Source organism: Tamandua tetradactyla, chromosome 5 (genome assembly GCF_023851605.1).
Source record: "Tamandua tetradactyla isolate mTamTet1 chromosome 5, mTamTet1.pri, whole genome shotgun sequence".
In the NCBI taxonomy this organism is placed as follows: Eukaryota; Metazoa; Chordata; class Mammalia; order Pilosa; family Myrmecophagidae; genus Tamandua; species Tamandua tetradactyla.
In genome coordinates, this window is record NC_135331.1 from 183,752,287 (window position 1) to 183,775,801 (window position 23,515).

At 39.3% G+C, this 23,515-nt stretch overlaps 1 protein-coding gene across 1 annotated transcript in view; it reads left to right on the forward strand.

The window, feature by feature from the left end:
- Positions 1-17,957: 17,957 nt before the first annotated feature.
- The window catches only part of PKIB (cAMP-dependent protein kinase inhibitor beta), a 116,199-nt gene continuing 110,641 nt past the window's right edge, over positions 17,958-23,515 (forward strand). The window contains exon 1 of the mRNA XM_077162790.1: positions 17,958-18,048. The gene's annotated coding sequence lies outside the window, so the exon portion shown is untranslated. The remainder of the gene's footprint in view (positions 18,049-23,515) is intronic.

Below are 23,515 nucleotides of genomic sequence, written 5' to 3' on the forward strand. Positions count from 1 at the left end.
CTAAATGTGAGGTGCACAAACGGAATACCTGCCTTTTCTTAGTCTTCTTCTGTCTCGTCACCAACCATTCCTACTTGCTGGCTGTGCACTTGGAAAAAGGCCGCGTGAGCTCCCTGGCTGCACTCAATACCTAGGAAACTAGCTTACTTCCTTTGCTTGCATGCCACAGACTGCTTCCGTCATCCTGTTGGCTGCAGCAAATCTCTCCTTAGTTGATGAGATTGTGTTGATGTCCCTCTAAGCCCTACCTTTTTTGAATGGTCTGCTATTGTCTACCAACTCCTTCTTCTTTCTCTGTTCTCTAAGTGATGATGGGCTCAGCTGCACCAAAAGCTCACTCTACAAACTATATCCTCAGTGCCTTGCAGAAAACACCAAACAAAAATACCACGCTAAAAGAGGCGTATTTTTCAACTGCATGGGTGGTTCAGTGGTAGAAATACTCGCCTTCCATGAGGGAGACCCAAGTTCAATTCCCAGACCATGTACCCCCCCAAAAAAGGAGATGTATTTTTTTTTCTTTTAGAATGTAAGTGCCTCAAGAGCAGGGACAATATATTCTGTTCTGTAAATATTCAATAAATATTGATGATGTGAGGCAGTAAGTCTTAATGATAAGAGTGAGAAACTGAAATCCCAGATACTGTTTTGTTGATGTTCTATTATGACTTCAGATTAAATTGGGAAATGTTGGCCTTTTTGGAAAATTGTCCTAAATATTACACTCAAATAAAAGTGCCAGGGAAGTACTTCCCTCCTCTTCCTTCTATTTGCCACCCAAAAGGTGATGTGACTAAGGGAATGTAAGAGAGGAGTAAGGAGATGTGGCTACTAGTTAACAACAAGTAATAATACTAGTTAATAACAGTTATTGGCTAGAGGCTCTCAACCAGGTGAGACCAAACGAGACCAAAGGCTAAGGAACAGTTTTATACCACAGTATGCTAGTATAAAATAAACAGAATCTGGATTCAATTCTGTTTTCTTCTCAAATGCTGCTTACTTATTTATGTCTGTAAACCTGTCCTTTAAAGAGGTAGAAGCTAGGCGTGGGATTACCCACTGGAAGAGACTAGACAGACAGCTAAGGGAACAAGTGCTTTTCTTTTCTACGCTCCTGAGCTGAGAGCTGCTTTCGATGTGGCTACACATGGTATTTGTAAAAGGTGCAGCTCCTTTGTGCAGCGGCACAAAGGAAAGAACTGATGACTATAGTAACGGTTAGTATATGGAACATTTTTAAAGAGACTGGAATATAAAGGTTCCACAAGATCTTTCTTATATATCCCAACTTCACACAGAACCTAATCCATAGTGGTCACTAAGGAAACAATTATTAAATGGAAGATTAGAAATCTGGATACACTGTCATTACATTTTGTTAACTTTGGCTCTATAGATTGTGTCTTCTTATCCTAGTCTTCGTAACCATCTACTGAGTGTTCCTTAATAAGGCAACATCAAGAGATATGATATGGAGCAGAGTCAGCCATCCAAATGGAAAAACACTTCTATCACAAGTATTTCACCTATTTTCTTTTTTGCTATTTTTCTCAAATAAGTTGTTTACATAGGTGGCTGTTTTGATTCCTCATAGCATAGTAAACTATAGAAATCAAACAATTTTGACACCCATAAATGATCTTGCAATATACAATCATTCACAAATGATTCTCTGAAATACTTCTTTAGCTTTCTTCTTTGCTTGCTAGGATGTTCATAAAATCTCTGCTGCTCTTACTTTAGAATGCCCCCTGGCGCCACAACCCTTTCCACCTTTACTTATAAAAAGCACACACACACACACACACACACACACACACACATTCCTCAGTGCTCATCCTAGTGTGCCTTTCTGTTTTCTTCTAGGCTCAAACACCAACTCTAATGGACACCATTAATCATAAGGATGATAACATTGATAACAATCAAACAACCTGTTCTGGATTGGTTTATTTATTTTCATAAACTTAATTTAGGCTATTGTTTCTTGATTTGAACAGTAAATAGTTCCATAGGGTTCTCCGAGACCAGCAAGAATAGAGCAGAGAGGTTAACTGTTAGGCTTGCTGGACTTTCTCTTTTCTCCTGGTCTATACCCCTTCTGGTGGCTTCACTTGGGTAGAGGGCCAGAGTGGTAGCACTTAGTGTCTTGGCAGTATGGGAGATTCTCCATATTGGGAAGTCACGCAGGAATGAGGGTAAGCCTTGGCTATTTATTTTGATGGTGGTCTGGTTTTTTTTTTTTAATTTTTTTTATTGTATAATATAACATTTATACAAAGCAAAGAAAGAAAAAAGCAATGGTTTTTAAAGCACTCTTCCAACAAGTAGTTATAGGACAGATTCCAGAGATTGTCATGGGCTACTGTACCATCATCTCAGATTTTTCCTCCTAGCTGCTCCAGAATATAGGAGACCAGAAGGAATAAATATTTTTTATCACCACAATCGACTTTTTTTGGTGTGAAAAAATAGCATATATACAAAAAAAGCAATAAATTTCAAAGCACAGCACAACGATTAGTTGTATAACAGATTTCAGAGTTTGGTATGGGTTACAATTCCACCATTCCACTTCTGGCTGCTCTAAGATACTGGAGACTAAAAGAAATATCAATCTAATGATTCAGCAGTCATATTCATTTGTTAAACCCTACCTTTTCTGTATAACTCCACATCACCTTTGATCTTTCTATCCCACTCTTTAGGGGTATTTGGGCTATGGCCATTCTAACTTTTCATGTTGGAAGGGGCTGTCAATAATATGGGTTAGGGAGATGGAACTGGATGATGTTCTGGAGAGAGAGGCTGGGCCCTCAAGGTTTCAGGACTGATTTGGTCCAAGGATCCATCTGGACGTTGTAGGTTTCTGGAAAGTTACTCTAGTGCATGGGACTTTTGTAGAATCTCATATATTGCCCCAGGGGTTCTTTAGGATTGGCTGGAATGGTTTTGGTTGGGGGTTGGCAATTTATGATCTAGTAGTAATGTCTAACTGAAGCTTGTGTAAGAGTAACCTCCAGAGTAGCCTCTTGACTCTATTTGAACTCTCTCAGCCACTGTTACTTTATTGGTTACACTTCTTTTTTCCCTTTTAGTCAGGATGGAATTGTTGATCCCATAGTGCCAGGGCTAGATTCATCCCTGGGAGTTATCTTCTATGCTGCCAGGGAGAGTTTTACCCCTGGATGTCATGCCCATGTAGGGGAGAAGGCAATGATGAAAGTCTCATGGCTTAGAGAGAGTGAGGCCACATCTGAGTAACAAAAGAGTACCTCCCAGAAGTAACTCTTAGTCATGCCTATAGGTAGTTTAAACTTCTCAGCTATCCACATGGCATGGTCAGGTTCATGTGTTAACTTGACCAAACGGTGGTACCTATTTGTCTGGTTGGACAAATGCTGGCCTGTCTGTTGTGATGAGGACATTTCATAGAATTAAATCATGACCATGTCAGCTGCATCCACAGCTGATTCCATTTGTAATCAGCCAAAGGGAGTGTCTTCTACAATGAGTGATGTTTAATCTAATCACCGGAAGCCTTTTAAGGAGGATTCAGAAGAGACAGGCTCTCTTCTTGCTTCGGCTGGCAAGCCTCTCTGTGGAGTTCATCCAGACCCTCCATCGGAATTGTCAGCTTCACAGCCTGTCCTATGAATTTTGAACTCTACATCCCCACAGTTATGTGAGACACTTTTATAAATTTTATATTTATGAATATTTCCTTTTGATTCTGTTTCTCTGGAGAACACTAACTAATACACCAATCAAGATATTTACTTGCCATGAAGACAGCAGATTACTAGACATATCATGATGTGGACAGATACAACCCAGCTTAACAAGCAAATTAAAATGCCAGAAGCAGACACAGACATTGAAACAGCTAATCAAAGATGTTCATATAACTCTACTAAATAAAATAAATGTGATGGCTAATGACATAAAGGAGATCAAGAAGACACTAGAAGAGCATAAAGAGGAATTTGAAAGAATAGAAAAATAACAGATATCATAGAGGTTAAAGATTGTACTAACCTGAAGTTAAATATGTCAATACAAAATTGAAATGCCAGAAATGATAATAAATCCTAAGGAACTCAAACGAGAATAGAATTCTAACCAGTTGTTTTATTTTTGCATAAACAAATTCATTAGAAAAATAGTATAGCACCAAATTAGGGGACTGTGGTATGCTAATTAACAAACTAGTGGATTTTTTTCTTGGTACATTCCACCTTTAGAATAAAGATACAAAAATATATGAAAATCTCATATCTCAGATATTATTAACTTTTACATCATGGAGGCTTAAATGTAGTTTTAACAGTGAACAGAACCAAAGAAAAATTAAATCATACTTACCATATTATTTATTCAGAAAACTGGCTTCAGTCTATTAACAAAGAGTTTTAAAATGGAAAGTTGAAACTAAGGATGGGTTGTCTGATTAATATATGTTATCCAAAAATATTAAATTAACAAAATATCATATTCATCAAATATTGTGATCAATGGAAGAATTATTATCCCATATAACAAGGGAAGGTATTCAAAGAGCAACAGATGGCCTGCTGGATAATTGAACACCTTTCAACTCCAGTTGGCTTCTAGCACTGACCTATCTTTACCCGTTACATTTCTATATCAACAACAGGAAGCCTGTAACTGGCTCAGTGATTTAGGTTAATGCCTAACCGGGTCATTGATGATTTCATTTCCTCCACTGGCCCCAGGTGAAGAAAGTGGAGTCCATGGAAATGACATTAAATGATGTGATTACACACTGCAGATTGATGATCTCGCATACAAAACCCAGATTCTTAACTTCCAGTCCAGTATTCTTTCCACGTCAGCATCTTGCTTCCCTATACTTACTTTGTTACAAAATTGTTAAAATTGAGCAAAATATATTTTCTTGAATTATCCAGAACCATCATGATTCCTCACGTTTTTGAAGTTTGTTATTACTTTTTTATATCTCTCATACTGGCCTTTGCAAAATGTGTATGCAATTTGTTTCTCTCTCCCTCTTATTTTTTTTTTCTTATCTTTGTTTAAAGATGACAAACTCTAAAAAAAAAATTTGGTTTAGATATTTGAAGTTTTGAGTCCCTGAAAGCCATCCAAAAGATTCCAAAAGATTGTAGCTTCTTTTTGGCAGAGTTCACATTTTGTAAGGTACATGTCCTAAGCACTTAGCAGCATGCCTCGTGCCTAAAAAAAGTGTTCTTTGAACTGAATTAAGCTTAACCAAAGGATAAAATTGGCATGGGTTTTGTGAAATCAGGCTTTGAAATCCCCTATTCAGAGAATGCCTTAATTTTCCATTTGGTATGGGTAGACTCTGTGTAATTGAAAATAAACCATGATCCACTGAACCAAGGAGTTACTTTACTTATTTATGGTTTGGTCCTGGTTAGCTTTTCCATTACTTTGCTGTAATTATTAAATGCTGTCTTGATACTATGCTGTGTTTTCTCTTTAAATCATTTATATTTATCTGTCTTTTCAGCAAACCTCAGCAAGGGAATGTTATACATTAGTATAGCTCTTTTGTATTTTCATTCATCTTTTTATTTTCATGTCTTCATCCTTCTGCCTTTGAAGCTATTATAATTTCAAAGAAAGCTGAAATAAATGAAGAGTTATGTGTATAGATTCAGTGCTAAAGGAGAGGAATCTCAAAACTGGATAAAAATGGTTATGGTTTCTTTAGCATTAAAAGCAAAACTCTCTTCTTCAGTAAGTCTCTCCCCTGTGCTTCCTACTTTGCAGTCCTTTTTTATTCAGCATGTTTGTGCCCTTTGCACAGTTGATACAGATGAGAGGACTTCTATTTAAGGACAGCAATCCAGCAGATGGGGCTTGAGGCAGAGATTGTGGAGCTGGGAATCTGGACAACACAGAAAACAGACCCACATCCAAATCTCAATATTGGGCTCAGCTCTTCAAGGCAATTAGGCCTTTGGGATTTCAGGGAACATCTGAGCAACTGTTAGAAAAATTTCCCTCTGACTCTATCTGATGCATTGGTGGGACGCGGCAATAACTTCACTCTAGAATTTATTGTTTGTAGATAAAGGTGTACCAAGCACCTTATTATCCCAAATAAGTGATGTGCTAATCTTCTGTGCTCTTTTTAAAAAAAATTTTTGAAAGCACACATTTTGTAGCTTAGAAAAATTTGTTTAAATGATATGTGTTGACACACATTGCTTTGTTTCCTGGCATTATTTTTCTGTGTGTGAAGTCCTTACAGAAATATTGCAAGTTCTTATATGTGCTTGTATAATTGCTGATTGAATAAATGAAGAGCAGAAAGATATCATTTAGTGCTGGAAAAATTCAGAGAAATCATCTGTTCCTAATATTGTAGATAAGGAAAAAGAATTCTGGAGAAGCCGAGTAACTTCTAAATAGCAGCAGAAGGGGGTATATTAGTTTCCCAGGGCTACTGTAGCAAATTACCATAAACTTGGAGACTTAAAAACAACAAAAATTTAGTTCTCGCATAGTTCTGGAGACCAGAAGTCTGACATCAAGGTGACGGCTGGACAATGCTCCATCCAAAGGCTCTAGAGAATTCTTCTTGTCTTTTCCAGCCTCTGGTGACTGTAGCAATCCTTACCTTGAAGATGAATTACCCCAGTGTCTGAATGTGCCATCACACAGCCTTCTTCCTGAGCCTCTGTGGGGCCTCTCCCCTCTCCCCTCCACAAGGACGCCACTTGTCATTAGATTTAGGGGTCACCCTAATCCAGAATGATCTATTCTCCAGCTGCTTAACCTGATTTCATCTGCAAAGACTGTTTTTCCAGTTTCCAGATGGCCGTATCTTTTGAAGGACCACCAGTCAAACCCCGACAGGGGTTAGTGTCCATTTGCTTTAATTCCCACTGCAGTGTGCTTTCTATTGGGAAGAATACAACTGCTGTTAAATTGATAGTCTTTATAACTCTTGACTCCAGGACTGAGGAGGTTCTTACTTTAGTGCTTGAGGCTTTATGACTCTAATATAACCTCCTAAAACAGAAATGTCTCTTGGATTAATATGTGCTGGGATGGTTTGAGACTGTAGGTAAAAGATCATGTTCTAAAGCTACTCCATTTCCATGGGTGAAGCCCTACTGTGGGTGGGATCTTTTGATTATTCAATCCAATGTGTCTTAATCCTTTTAGTGGGGTCCTTTATAAAGAGATGAAATTCAGAGAAGCAGAGAGAGAAGAGCTAGAGAAGCTGAGAGAGGAAGTCACTGAAGCCAGAAGCTGGAAGCAATGAAACCTGGGAGAAGGGAGAGAGGTGGCCATGTGCTTTGAGGATTGCTGGTAGCTGGTCTTCAGGGAGAAAGCATGACCTGTTGATGTCTTGATTTGGACATTCTCATGGCTTCAGAACTGTACGCTTCTAAGTTAATAAATCCCCACCCTAAAAGCCATCCCATTTCTGGTATATTGCATTTTGGCAACTTTAGCAATCTAAAATGATGCCATAACCCAGAAATGTTACTTTTTGGTATCTACCCGAGAATAACACAGGTACGTAACAATTCATAAAGAAGAATGTTTACAGCAGCAAAATGTTCATCATCCTAAAAACCTGGAAACAACTTAAATATTCCCGTATAAAGGAATACTGAAATACCTTTCGCTATTTTTAGTCTATGAAATACTATGCAACAGTTATAAAAAGAATGTCAGGACTACATTTGACATTCATAACAGAAACCCAAGACATTGTACAATAAAAAATGAAAGCTAAGAATATTTACAGTGTGTAAATGCAAAAAAATGTCATTTGAATCCATATGACCTATTTGTGAAAGCATTTTAAAAATGGGGATAAACATTATAAATTTGTGATAGAGACAGTTTCCTGTGGGGGTGGGGAATAAAGGTTGAAGATGATGTTCAAAAGGAGGCTTGATTTCATCTCTGTTTTAAATTTTCTAAGAAAGCATTCATGAATTTCTTATGTGATGTAAAATGCACATTATTCGATAAAAGCTGGCTGTTTCTATTCTACCTCAGGGATTGGGAGAAAATATACATATTTTCAAGAGGAGGTTGTCATTTAAGTCAGTTCAAATTCTACAAAGAAGATAACAGAAATAAATTGTCATTAAATTATTATAGGAAAAAAGAAAATTAAAAATAAGGAGGCAGAAGACAGTAAGATGATCATTTTTATCAACAAAGGGTCAATTTTGTACTTATTAAAAACATTTATTTTCAAGTCCAAAGAAATGATCCACAAATATTCAATATGCCATATTTCCAGAAAAAGATAAGAATTTTCAGGCTTTGTAAATTCTGAAACACTCTACTTTTTGTTGCTTTTGCACTTGTTGTTATGTATGCTTTGACATCAATGGAAATCAGAAGAAATGAGCAAAAATCAGGAGCAGAAGGAAAGGGAATATTTAAACATATTTAGGGGGAAAGAGTATATAGAAATGCTAAATTGTTTTTAAGGACGAGTGGTATCCAATTAAAATGTTTATTTTACTGAACTCTGAACTGCTGCAAGCAAATATAATGTCATCTTAAAGTGAAGTCTTATTTAGGAAGAAAAGCTTCATGAATTGTTCTTTTATGTCAATTATGATTCAATGTGAAATTTGGTGAGGTTTATTTATGGGAAGTCATACTGTGTGGAGGTTAAGATCTCAGGCTGAGGGCTCAGACATATTTGCATTTTGAAATCTTGTTCTCCCACTTACAAGCTTTGAGATCTTGGGTAAGTTATTAACCTATCTGTGCCTCAGTTTACTCTTTAGTTAAAGGCAATAATACTGCATACCTCACAGACTGTTTTAAGGAGGCAATAAATGAGGAAATGAAAGAAAAGCCTTAGCTTAGAAAGTACTCAATAAACTAGAGAAGTTTCTCTTTTTAACCCCAGTGGAAGTTTATAAAAGTAGACAGAAAGTAAAATAATAGTGTCTTATCAATGTTCTAAAAAACAAGTGTAGATTAGTTAGCTCTTTAATTAAATGGGTGATTATAGCTACCAAAGATTATGATATTTCAGTTTCCACAGTGAGTTTTTAAAGTTTTAGATGAAGGCAATCAGGCATTTCTCTTGGGTTAGGCTGCTCAAGGAGAAAGAGAGAGCGAGGCACAGCCAGGGAGAGACTGGAGGTGAGGGTGACAAACGCTCAGAGTTCTGTCTACACAGTTGTCCAATGCACAGAGATAACTGACTTCTATTGATAAGGATTTGGGGAGAAAATAGATGGCAGGAGATAAGAGAAGAGTGTATCTGTCAATGTTAAACTCCTCCCCAATTCTGTGGTTCCTTTAGAACTGCCCCTTTCCCTCAGGGGGAACTCTATCACAGGCTTTAATTTTAAAAGGCATGGATCTCAGCCATCTGGGAGAGTTTAAGGTAACTCTGTAAGGTAGAACCTTCCACAAGGTCCAGTTTTTCCTTCTTAAATAATTCTATGGTTAGGAAGGACTCTCTTTCATCTAACTCCTATCTCTCTCTCACACACACACGCTCTCACCACAGAGACACACACATTGCCAGGTTAGAAAAACATTCTATGACTGCACGGTTTTTCTTTGAATAATGGGAAGACTAGTGGAATTTATTGCTTTTTGGTATTATTGTTTTAGCATCAATAGACTGATTTCTACTGCTTCCTTTACTAGAGATGGCAAAAATCCATTCACCATCTTTTGTTAAACTCCCCATAGATTTGAAGTTATTCAAAACCAGTTGTCGAGATGTAGCTGAAAACTAAATCAAGAACTCAGTATTCTGTTGCTGGTCTCAATACGAACTTTGTCATAAAAGAAGCTGCTACAAGTGTACATAAAAACTACTGGCTGTATAGGTGTCTCCACCTAGAGAAAGATTGAATACTTGCATTGGGCAAAAGCATTTTATTTCCATAATAACAATTGTTGATGACTACCTAACCAGAGGGTTTTGACTAGACAGATAAAGTTTTATCAGACATTAGGTAACCAAGACTTTTTTGTTAATATTTTTTAATTGTATCTTCATTATTACCTGACTCATATATTCAGGATTTAGTCCATGGATTTTTTTTTTGTTGTTAGACTTCATTCAAAATCTAGTTAAGTAAGAATGACAATGAACCAAATTTAATCATCTTTCATTTATTGTGGAAACATAACCTTTCAAATAAAAAGTCTGGTTCAAATTGACCATCTGTAAAATAAGGTTTAAAGAAGCAAAATGAATTATGTGAGGAAATTAATATACTCAACTAGGATTCTATACCTGGGATTGCAAATGCGAACTTGCTATATAGTCTGTTGTGTTTTCCTTTTCCCCCTTTAATTTCCAGGAAGTGGAGGACCAAATTAAATGCTTAATTACAGTAAACACAGCCCAGGTGACTGATGCACTTATTTCATTCCTTTTATGCATTATTTTTTACAAAACTAATTTGAACAGTCTTATTTTATACATATGGCCTCTTATAATAATAAATTCCTCTTGGAATCTGGCAGGGTATCAACTCTATAGAGAATAAATAACTAGGTATGTAATCTTTTGCAAATCATTTCCCTTAAATGCACCATGAGGTAATTGAATTAAATAACCTTTAAAATGTCTTCTTGATCTAAATTTCTATTGCTGTGACTGGAGTTTTGAACAACTATATTCAGCTTTTCCACCAGAACAATGAAAACACGTTTTATTATAAATTAGGGGTGTGAATAAATTTTAGGAAATTCTAATCACTGAAAGAATCATGGAGGAGCTATATTATATATATTGCATGGTTATTTACAGTATTTGATTGTTTAAGGTCAAGAAATCTGGGATATGTTTTTAAGAATGCTAGACACTTGCTTTCGTGTGCATATCACATGGCTAGCTTGCCCCACCAACCTGAAACATTGCCTATCCATTGCATTTGATGTCACAGAAAACAGACCAAGTTAAACACCATCTGAAATTATTACACGCTGAAGAGAGAAATGGCCTTTCTCTGAGTAAGAGAAGCACAGTGCATCTGGAGCTAAACCTTGAGTTGAACCACTGGGTTAAGGATACAAGGTGATGTACATTGGTACTTCTCAAACTTACTTGTGTATATGAATCACTTGGGAATCTTGTTATGCACAGATTATGACTCCGGAGGGCTGGGTGGAGCCTCAATTTCTACATTTCTAACAAGCTCCCTGGTGAGGCCAATTCTGCTGGCATGGTATCTTGAATAGAAAGGATGTACCCAATACTGACATTTGGGATTAAGTCAGGTTAATAGTCTTGCTTCAAAATCTAAGGATGCTTGGACATCAATTTCTCTCCTGGACTTTCACAGGTTAAAATTATTGATGGTGGTGATTGTAGATGTGTGGTACCAAGTTAATATTTTCAGCTTTCAATCATTCCTTTATCAAGAGGATTTGTATACTGGAATAAAACTAAACATTCTAATATACTAGTCTAACTATGTCTCCAGATTTGCGCACCTGGATTTTAGAGCAAATACAGAATTATTTTATGTATCTGTGCTGTTTAGCTTTCTTCATGTTGGGTGCTCCAGATGGCTTGATATGAACCAGAGGCCAATGATATGAACCAGAGGAGGTGGCAAATTTATAGGTTCTTTCATTTCTTTTGAACGATAGCAGATATTTTCATAGGTTGTTTATATATAATTATCATAAAAATGCTTTTTGTTTGGGGAAAATTGGAACATTTGTTAATAAAGACTCAAGCCATTAAGTTAATATAAAAGCTGAGATTATCACCACTTGAACTGAGGGATATTTTTTATTTGTTCCCCTTCTTGAGATGTGGCCTCAGTGTGGTTATTGATGGTGACTTTATCAGATGATTTCAAGAGCATGGCTTGGAATTCAGCTCATTTACCATAATGAATAATTTATATCCTGATAATATTCACAATGGTTAAAGTGTTTCAAGGGCAATTTAGGAAGAATTTCAATACAACTCTCAATAAGACTGTCCTTGTTCAAATATAATGAAAAAAAATCCTTACTTAATTTTAAAGAGAAATATCAATATTGATTACAATTGTACGCAAAAATGCAGGCATAAAAAGTTAAGGTTACTAAAGCTGTTAGGAACAGAGCTAATAGACTGGACATCTCAGGGTTGTGTCCTCCACAAAACTCTATGAGCAAAATCTAAGTGAATAGAGGCTCCCCCTTTTCTTTAAAAGATTTATTTCATCAATCCAAAATATTTATCAAGAGAACATTGTGTGTGGTGTGCTACTATTGAGTATTTTGTGGAGAAAATTCTATGTGAAAAAACAAACTAAAAAGCAAAGACATTATTATGTGGACTTTTGCTTCCAGTCAAGATGGAGTAACAGGGGCCACATTTTCTCTCCTGCCTGAAAGAACTAAAAAACAAAACAAATCAAACAAAATATATGGAATACTGATTTTCAGACAGTGGATATCAAACAGTACCAGGCAGGGAGCACTGGACAATGGTCCTTGGGAAAGGGGAAACAAATGAGGAGAGCCCTATGACTGACTTAGCTTACTGTCCGAAGAGAGTTTCAGGCTATAGTGCAGGGAGGGGTGATGGCCCGGTGATGCTCGGTGATGCTCCAAGATTGAGAAATGGATCTGGGTATCTGGGGATCCAGGGTAGCTTAAGGTTGCAGGGAACCCTGAGTCCTTAAGAAGAGAGAACTGCACAAAGAACTTCTGAACTGCAGAAGTTCCCCTTTAGTCTTTTGTTGGGTACGTATCAATGCATACATGTGAAGACTCCACCTAATGCTGACAAAGAACTGCCCAAAGGAACACAGAAAAATATCACTGAAGCTCACACAGAGCTGGAAATAGTTCATGTTCCTGCCAGCCAAAGTGGAAAGGCTCATAATTCAAGGGTCATTAGGTAGAGAACTCAGAATGGGAAAATAAGCCCACTTATCTATTCCTATCACACAAAGCTTAAAAGCAAGCCTCAAAAGAATAAAATTGTTATCAAGTAACTTAGCTATGGCTAAGCACAAAGCAATTATATTCCATATGCTTATGAAAATAGAGGAAAATTTGGATGTATTAAGTAGAGACATGGAAGATACATATTTTAAAAACCCAAATTAAACTTCTAGAGCTAAAAATACAATATTTGATATGGAAAATACACTGTATTGTCTAGCAATCAATAAAAAAATACCAGGCAAGTAAAGACGCATGGAAATATGGCCCATAATGAAGGGGAAAAATCAATCAATAGAAACATTCCCCCAATGGCGCGTGCAATAGAATTAGTAGAAAAGGACGTAGAAAGAAGTCTTGTAATTACATTCCATATGCTTATGAAAATAGAGGAAAAATTAGATGTGTTAAGTAGAGACATGGAAGATATATTTTTTAAAAACCCAAATCAAACTTCTAGAGATAAAAATACAATATTTGATATGGAAAATACACTGTCCACAGGAAAGAACCAAATGTTTTGGGATGAGAAGACAAAAAAAGATGCAGAAGGGGGAAAGGCTTTATTTTCGTTAAAATTCTCCTTAGGGCTGCAACTAACGAAGGGAATCATGGATGAGATGCATTTTATCTGACAAGCACAGAGAAATGTTAATGCTAAAGAAATTATTTTGACTATTAAAGTACTTTAAATTTAATAATGGCATTTGTTATTTGCTTTGGTTGTATGAGCTAACACTACTTTTTGCAGCTTTTATAATTCCTACACAGTATAAAGAAAAATTCCCTCAAATTGTCCCAGTTGAAATAAGTTTCAATTATAGGTTCCCAGGAAAATGCTTAAAAGTGACTAACCTTCAAGTCTAATGCCCCAGGACCATCACAGAGGCTTCTTTTCTTTGGAAGATTCTACCCACCCCAAGTTCCATTAGTGATGCTTGAATTAATTTAGGTTACATAAGAGTTTGTCCCAATTCCAAAGACCCAACTCATTTTGTAAGACAACTTAGCATTCATTATATTTCTCTACACTTACTGAGTTGTTCAGGACCACAGTAAATGAAACTGACTGTGAAAAACATAATAAATATCAGAAAAAGATATTTACTGAGTTCTGATACAATGTTTCTTTCCTAATATAATAATAATAATAATAATAATAATAAAACAACTCTAGAGACACCTAGATCCCCTGTGTTAGAAGTTCCAAATTGGTTTTTTGATTATGATGATCATCTACTCTTAGAGCTCTCATCTATGATTTCATGAATCTATGCACAGAAGCAATTCATAGAAAAGCATATTTAATTTTTTTCAGTTATTTCTTATATGTTATTAAAAGTGAAGTTTATTTGGGCAAAGAAATTACCATATTATCAGTGAATCACAAAGATATCTTTGTAACATGTCTGATTTCTTTAATTTCTTTTGATGTTTTCATCAGATGTTAAGATCATCATGTTGAAGACAGGAAGGAGGATGGTTGATGTTTATATATATATATATGCATATGTATATGCAGATCCATATGTGCATATGCATGTGTGGTTAGGAAGAAAGGTATGGGTTAATTTAAATATGATCATGCAAACATACTCATTGCATGCTTACTCCATGCCAAGCACTTTGTTGATGCTGTATCAGAGGATAGCTAGATGTTTAGCTATTTTTTTATTGCTCTTAAATTATTTAGAGTTGTTTCATTTACTGGAAGAAGTTAGAAAATATTACCGTAGAATAAGAACTCTGTGCTAAGAAACTTACAGTATGAGTAGGAGACAATGTACATGAAATAACCTTTAGAGCAAGCCGCAAATTTAAGAGAACAATATTTTAGTTTTAATTTAAAATCTTCGTACACCCCAAAGACATGAAGGAGGGGCTATGAATATGGATAGCAAACACGAGGCACACATTGACATGAATTGATCAGAGATTGAAAAACATCAACAAGTGGGATTCCAAATTAGATGATGTGTGAACAGCATCTTAAAGAAAGTAAGGGACAGTTGCTTAAAAGTAGAAGGAAGTTTTAAAAAGCACATTGCCTGCACCGAATACGAATGTTGGAATAAAAAGTCACGTGAAGTGGCCAATTGATTAGCTCATGTGGAAAACAGGATTTGTGATGGGAAATAAGAACATGAGATGGAGGTGAATGGGTAAAGTTTCTAAGTGTTGGACTGAGGGCTGAGAAGTTTCTATTTAAGAAGGAAGCCAATTCAGAGACAAGGAATTTTAGAGCTTGGCAATCACTGAGCCATATTCCTTCCCTTCAATCCTGAGCAGACTACACCGCCATGAGCAGCACTGCCTGCATCTGAGTCCAGGATTGTTTTCAGTGTTCTTTTCATATTCCCTGCTTCTCTGTAAAATGATACCCCATTGACCAGGGACGGGAAAGACTCGAGACAACAAAGCTAATATAGGTATATTATCTTAGGAAATGCATACCCTAAACCCTAAAAGGAAACCTTTCTCTTTCTGGCTTTTACCTCTGCCTTTCATGATAGAGCCTCTGATCTAAAAGCAGACCTTCAGTGGAATTTATAGCTCCTGTCCTGCCTTGAGCAGAAGGTAGAAAGGACCTGAGAGCATTTATAGGTATGAAATTTCATGGTTGGAAAGTTTTAGAAATATGGATAGCTTTCACATTGTTATAGATATCTTGGTGTGCCAAATAGACCTGAAAAGCCATTGCCTGCCTGTGTCATCCAGCCAGGCTCCCTCTGCAGCCTCCGCTGATGTGGTCCACAGAAACGTGGGGGAGGCTGATGGTGACTCCTCTCCTCTTCTCATGCCCAGGTCTAGCCAGCCTCATCCTGAAGTGTGTGGAAACCAGATCTCACTTGAAAGCTCGCATCCACACCCCTTCTCCCTGCCCTGCTTGATCTCCCTCAAATATGACATGCTTCACTTTGTATCTCCTATACTTTCATCCCCAGAGGGTTTGTGCAGCTTCCTGCTTCACTCACACTCTCATTTCTCCATTTCCTCTTAATGAGACGGTCGACATAATTTGAAAGGCTCAATACAAAATAAAAAGGTGGGGCCCCTTGTTAAAAAATTATTAAGACTGTCGAGGTGGAGACAGCAGGGCATTAAGCCAAGAGTTCGGCCTTTCTAAGCACAGAGCTGTGCGTGACTGCACAGGTCACATCCTGTGAAGCTGAACCTGCCTCCTGTATCTAATCTCTCTGATCGCGCAGAATCCTCATTCAACACTGAAAAATCCCACTACATTCATAATCACACAGTGCTCCCTTCATTTTCTTGCTTTAAGTAAAGAACAGCTTTCTTTGGAGTATAGTTTCATCCAGATCTCTCTTCAATGTAGACTGTTCATTACAACATGCCCTAGGACGACAGGAGGCAGCATTGGCATCCTCATAACTCCTCCAAATTGCTTCCAGACTTCTAACTACCTCTCCTATCAGCACTTGATCCATTTAGGCTCTTGTTCCCTGGATATGTACCCATTGCCCCAACTCTAACGGCCATCCGTTCAGTTCTGGATCATTCCCACATTCACAGAAGACTCTTATCTGACTCACAGCCTCCCTCCCTACTGCATGTCCTGGCATCATTGAAGGTGGCTTCTATGAGTGTGTGGATTGCCTCTTTCATGCACTAGTCACAAATTTCTTGATCTCCAGCCCATGTCAGCCAACCCCACTCACAGCTACTTCAGAAACCATGCTATCACACTGTTACTGAAACCCACCTCCTGACCACAACGTCTTATATTTCTATCATTCTCATTTGACATTTATGGTTCCTTGCCTTTTCCTTTTTCTCCCTCTTCTTATTTCTTCACCTATTTTCCTATGTCTTAAATTGACCTCATGACCCTGTCCTTAAGCTACTTCTCTTGTTTTTCCAGCAAGTCACCTGGTAAAACCATAAACTTGGATTAGCTCAATTTTCTACATTAAGTCACACATTTTACACTAATTGACACAAATGTGTGGAACTACTGCTGCCACCAACTTCTGGCCTCAAAAATACTTCTCTGGATCTATGGTCAGGTTCTCTGCACCATTTCCAACAGCAGCTACTATAAACCTGTGACTGCACTGCCTCCCTTATTTTCCTAGTAGAAATGAGAAGCCATCGAAATTTAGTCCCCTCTAAATTGACAAAAACATCCTATAAACAGTAGTTTCTTAAGTCATTATTTCCCTCTTAACTGAGAAAAGTTAGATGAATATTAATTCATTTAAGAAACACTTATTAAGCAGCTACTTATTAACATACTATTCTAAGAACTGAGGAAAAATCACTTTCTGAGGAAGCCGAGGAGACGCTCCTCGGAGCTGTGTCCTCGTGCATCGGTGTGGTTTGCAAAGGACACGATGAGACCGAAAGAGCAAGGAGCTCCTTTTCCTTAGCAAGCACCTGAACGTGAAATCCGACACGCGTAGTTTTGCGCTTTTCCTTTGCACAAAAAGTTGTTTGCATTGCATGTTGCCTCACAATCTGCAAAACAATGGCAATAAAAGTGATTCCGGGTACTGATAAGAAAACTATGCACATTCCTATTTTCTCCAAACAGGCACGACAGCTCAAAGGGCAGCGCTGTGACCCTTGGAGCCCAAACCCTCCCGGCGCGTACAGGCGGACAGGACAGAAAGTAAGACGCTGCGTGTGCGAGCTGGGGGCCTGGGGAGCCGAGTGAAGCGAATTTCCCGCAGTCCTACCCAGCACATTCTTAACAGCACCTGAACTCAGGGAACTGGGAGTGGCAGGCGGGGAGGGCCCGGGCCCCGTGACTATCCCCGAGGATTAGCTGCCTGTTAACGTGCACGCAGGAGAGGCAGCTCTCCCCACGGCTCCAGCGGGGAAGCACCCCTATCACGCGCGTTCCGGGGAGCTCGGCGCGGCCGGGGCTGCAGCGAGGGCCGCCCAAGGTTGGGGAGCCGAGATCTGCGCCCGGGGGCGGGTCCGGGCCGCGCTCCCTCCGCCCCCGCGTCGCTGGCGCCGCCGCCCCAGTGCGCCCCAGCCCGGCAGCGCCGCCGCGCCCGCATCCGCGCAGACCCGAGAAGCGCCGGCGATCCCGAGCCCCGCGGCGCGTGCCGGCCGCACAGGGGACCTGGCCCAGGCTCTGGGCAGCTCTGCGCGCGGCTGGTACGTACCTAGCGCGGGGCGGATGGAGGGAAAAGACTTGGGGGGAGCTGGGGGTGGCTGAGCGAGCCTAGAGGTGGTAAGTGCAACTTTCCCTTTTTCCGCCCAGCCTGCTCCAGCTTGGGGCTGGGGTGGGGGGTGGAGGGGAATTCCAAGCGGATGCCCCTTTTGCTGGGGCGACCTCACCATTCGTCCGGCACAGCAGGACGCTTAGGGTGAAAGGGGGGCGCTCGGGTCAGGGGCCGTGAGCCAGGAGGTAGGCTCACCTGTGTTTTGCTCGCTCTGCCCGAAGGGTGGGCACCGGCGACCTCCTGGCACAGGTGGCTGAACCCTTCTCTCTCACGCCAGTAATGCCGAGTCGTTTTCAGAGCGCCAAGCATCTCCTCGGGCCGGGGTCAGCCGAGACCGGAGCGCCCACCTCCCTGCCGGCATCCAGCTGTCGGGTTGGTAGCCACGGCGCCTCATTTCTCGAGTCTGCGTCCACACTTCCATAAAACCCGGGTGTGGGTGGGCCGAATGACACTCGGATCCCCGCTAGCCTCTGCATTTTCCCTGGCACCGAGGACCTGGCGGGCAGCAGGGGCGAAGTGGCTGGAAGGGGCGAAGGGCGGGGGTCCCGGCCGCTGCTGCTGCAGCCCGTTGGGGGAGCCCCAGAAGTGCCCTCGTGGGGAGCTGCCTCCGCCCGGCCGGTCACCCGTCCGAGGCTACAGGGCCAGAGCACGAGTCGCTGCCGGGGGAGCCGGGACCCGCCGCCAGCCGCCCTCGCGGAGCCCCTCCCAGCCAGCGCAGCCCATCTCGGGCCTTTGGAAAAGCGCCTGGCACGAACCTGGCACTAAAGGCCAGAAGAAAGGAAGGCGCTGTTGTTACCGGCTGGAGTCTGTGCAGCATCGGGAAGTGGAGATTCAAATTTGACCACTTGAGCGTTCACCTGGAAAACACTAAAAATTAAAACCTTCCGGTCTATGGTTTGGATAAAACTGCATTGGGTTAGACTCCTTCTCAGTCTGGCACTTCTCTGTGTGTGCATGAACACTCAAAATCCGTCTGCACACTTTACCTTTTCACAAGAGGCTTCCTTTCTTACTGACGGTACCGCACGGTTACTTTTCTTTAATTCGCTTTAGAATTTAACATTCAGGAAGATCAGGACTTGGGTTTTTAAAATGAGAACTGACGGCCATAAATCTCATAGGAAGCCCTTAGATTCTTAGGTTTTGAATCAGCGTTGACTAGACCAGCATTCTGAAAACCTTTAAGTGAGTTTAAGACACTATCAAGAGTTTCTTTTCTAAAAAACGTGTTTTGGAATTTCAGATGACTCAATCTTGACTCAAATTGTACTTTGGAAGAAAAAAAATTTTGGAAAAAGTGTTTAGTAATTGATGTTTTACTCTTTGCCACAACTTTAAGGGCTAACGGGCTGCCTTGTACAGAATATTTTAAAGTGTCAAATTTCATTTTTGTTGTAGAATGTTTTCCTCCTCTTTAGTCAATTTTTTCTGTCAGTGATGGACCAATTTTATTTCTCTCACAGGGTTCTTTCAATTACTCAAATCCCTATCCAGTTTGCATTTCAGAATAACTTTTTTTTAACAATTCAAGATATAATTTATATATAAATAAAATTCACCCCTTTCGAAGGTGAATATTTTTAGATAATTAGCCCTTTTAGTGATTTTTCTAAATTTTACTAAGTTGTCAACTGTCATCAATAATCCAGCCTTCAAACATTTTCATCACCCCAGTGAGATCCCTCATGCCCTATTTACAGTTAATCATTGTCCCCGTAGGCTGGCCCAGCCAACCACTAACCTACTTTCTGTCTTTTTAGATTTGCTTTTTCTGGACATTTCATATATATAGAATGATGCTTTATGTAGTCTTTTGTTTATAGCTTCGTTTAATCAGCATAATGTTTTTTGAGGTTTAATCTTGTTCTTATGTATGAATATTTCATTCCTTTCTATTGCTGAGTGCTTTTCATTGTATGGCTGTATCTCATTTTATCTGTCCATTCACCAGTTGCTGGACGTTCAGACTGTTTCAATATTTGGCTATTATGAATAATGCTGCTATGAGCAGGCACATGTATATCTTTGTGAGTACATGTGTTTTCCTTTCCCTTGGTTAGATGCCTAGAAGTGAAATTGCTGGACTGTATGATGAATTTATGTTTAACTTTTGAAAGATCATATAGAATGGATTTTAATGTAGAGGTTATATATTTTCACAAAATGTAGAAAATTCTGGAGAAATACTTCTCGCTGGATCATGCATGAACTTAGAGAGAGAGAGATTTTGGGGGAGGAAACACTTTGCTTCCTTTCAGGTTTGATTTCACCTAGCAACAAACAGTTTTGAAAAATGTTGCAATATTTCTTAAAAATAAAGAATTCCTTACATAAAAGGTTTTTTTTTTTTATGGCAAAAGAGATAAATCAGGCTTAATCACGACTACATTTTCTTCAATGTCCATTGAAAATGAGAAGGAAAACAGTTTGCAAATTGAACTGCCTCGACAGTAAATTCAGTGTTTGTCCATTCCTTCAATGCAGGATTTTAATTGAATGAAGAAAAAGTGTTTCTTTTTCAATATCCAAAACAAACTACAAGTCTTAATGATAAAATAAACTTCCTTAACTATGATGTCACATAATTCTTTTCAATCCAGGGTTCCTATTTTCCTGCTTTAAAACTACTCTCCTCAATCCATTCTCTTCTTAATTCTCTTGTCCCAAGACATTTGTATGTTAATATGTTCTATGCACTCCTGTGAGTCACTCTCAGTTAGTGGCATTGCATAAAAGTAACTTGAGCTTAAGCATTTGAACATAACTAGAAAACCAAAAGTGTTTATCTTCTGTCTTTTTATTAGCAGTGCAACTGATTTCCTGGTCGGATAGATACTGTACTTTTTACTCAAGTGAGATAAGCTTTTCATTCCAGCTCTTACTGGCAAATAGCAGCTTTATGCATTTGCCCAGGTATGGTACATACTAAGGACTTTATAAAGCAGAGTGATTCGTGTCCCTCAGTCACTCCTATTCTTTAAATGTGGCAGTGCCCAGGCATTTGGTGTTTGGTTGGAGAAGAGAATGGGGGTATTCCAGATGAGAATAAAACAGTTTTCAGATTTATTTACATTCTGAACAGGAGGAGATAATCTCACTGCGAATCCTGGATTAGTTAGAATGTGATTTCTCAGACTGGACAAAGAGTCAAGGGAGTGGAGAAACTTTAAGACCCTGGAGTCTGGACCTGAGACAGTTTGAATTCTTTCCTGCTTGGGGAGCTGCCGCAGAACCGTCTGCATGGAAATAGAACTGAAAGCCTTCTTCCGCCTCTTGGACTCACCCTTCTTTCAGGCCCTACTTCTTTCTAAGCCTTAAAATTTATTATGCTAATGAAAGACAAAATACTTTGGGGGTGGGGGCATCTGCGAAGCTAGCTGTAGGTTTTCATTGGGTGGGTTAAAGGGAAAAACTGTGGTTCCCTGTGGGAGCTTCAGGAATAAAACTGTGGAAGACAGGAAAGAGTTGAGCCTTCTTCCCAAATATATTTATATTTTAGTGAACATAAAATATTTTATTTCTAGTCTAATCTTTATGGGCTGGGCTAATCTGTTTCAGAAGAAGAAAATTCCGTTCTTAAGATTAGCATGTGTGTTTAAATAAGGATACCTTACAGTTCATGCGATTTTATTAGTCTGTTATGTTTGTCTCTTTTTAAAATGAGAATAAGTACTCCCACTGCTGAGTCTCTCTGAATCCAGGTATAGTACTAAATCTCGTAACCTTGAATTGAGCTCCTCTTGTCTGCTTTTCCCCAAGAAAACCAAATAATAAGCTGGATTTTAGATTTAATGGATTTTGTCCTACTTGAAAGGTTTCTAAAGAGTCTGTTAAGCCTGGAGAAAAAGTTACAAGGGCAAGAGGTTCTGCAGAAACCACTCTGACTCTCATAGCCTCCATCCCTGAAGGTCGTCCAGCATCTTTGTGTGGCTTGTTGTGAAGAAGCAGAACTTTCATAGCAGTGAAAGATTAGGCAAACAAAAAGAACAGCTCTAGCTATCTATGTCTTTGTAACCTGCTGTGAAGGTATGTATGCATGTACGTACGTATGTATACTGCTGTAGTTCTGAAGAGGTTGGATTTGAAGGATGTTGGACTGACTGTTTTAGTAGTCTCAGCAAGAGTCAGGGCAGTAGAATTAATGATGAAGAAGAGTATTCAGAGTCCAGATATATTGTAATCCAGAAATGATTGGGCTTGATGATATTTTGATATGGGATTAAGAAAGGAGGTGATGAGAATTGCTTCTCATATTCTTGGTTTGAGGTTGGTAGTTGGGGAATATAAAAATAGGAGCAGTTTTGGTGGATGTGGAGGTAGATGATTGTTCTAGTTTGCTGGCTGCTGGAATGCAATATACCAGGAATGGAATGGCTTTTAACAAGGGGAATTTAATAAGTTGCTAGTTTACAGTTTTAAGGCTGAGAAAATGTCCCAATTAAAACAAGTCTATAGAAATTTCAAATCAAAGACATCCAGGGAAAGATACCTTGGTTCAAGAAGGCCAATGAAGTTCAGGGTTTCTCTCTCAAGTGAGAAGGCACATGACAAACACAGTCAGGGCTTCTCTCTAGGCTGGAAGGGCACGTGGTGAACACGGCATCATCTGTTAGCTTTCTCTCCTGGCTTCTGGTTTCATGAAGCTCCCCGGGAGGCATCTTCCTTCTTCATCTCCAAAGGTCGCTGGCTGGTGGACTCTCTGCTTCATAGTGTTGCTCTCTCTGAATCTCTCATTCTCCAAAATATTTTCTCTTTTATAGGACTCCAATAAACCAATCAAGACCCACCCAAATGGGTGGAGACAAGTCGTCCCTTAATCCAGTTTAACAACCATTCTTGACTAAATCACATCATCCAGGGAGATGTTCTGATTACAGTTTCAAACATGCAGTATTGAACAGAGATTATTCTACCTTTATGAAATGATATTTTGATTAAAACATGGCTTTTCTAGGGGGCATACTTCCTTTCAAACCAGCACAATGATATTGGTAAAGATGAATCAGAGGTGAAGATATCCAGCATATCCCAAAGGCTATTTTGCATAATAAGTTCAAGATAACATACATTTAGTAGACATTGGCATCCAAGAGGTAAAAAAGTGATGAGGCCTCCTATGGAGAGCACTTGAAGAAGGGAAATGGGGAGAAAATGGAAGCCTAGGGGGAAGAGGTTCCCCTGGGAGCCCAAGAAGAAAACTTGGAAAGAGAATTGTCCTAGCAACAAGGGACATGTGCAGCTTCAAAATGTGTGGCCTGATAAACAGGTCAGCAGTATCAGAAGGCCTAGAAGGAGAAGGGCTAAAGAGACTTGATCTGACAAGTGAAAAGGAAGACGAATGATTTTATGACTGGGAAGTAGAAGCCAGATTTCCTGGGATGAGAGGAAATGGAAAGAAA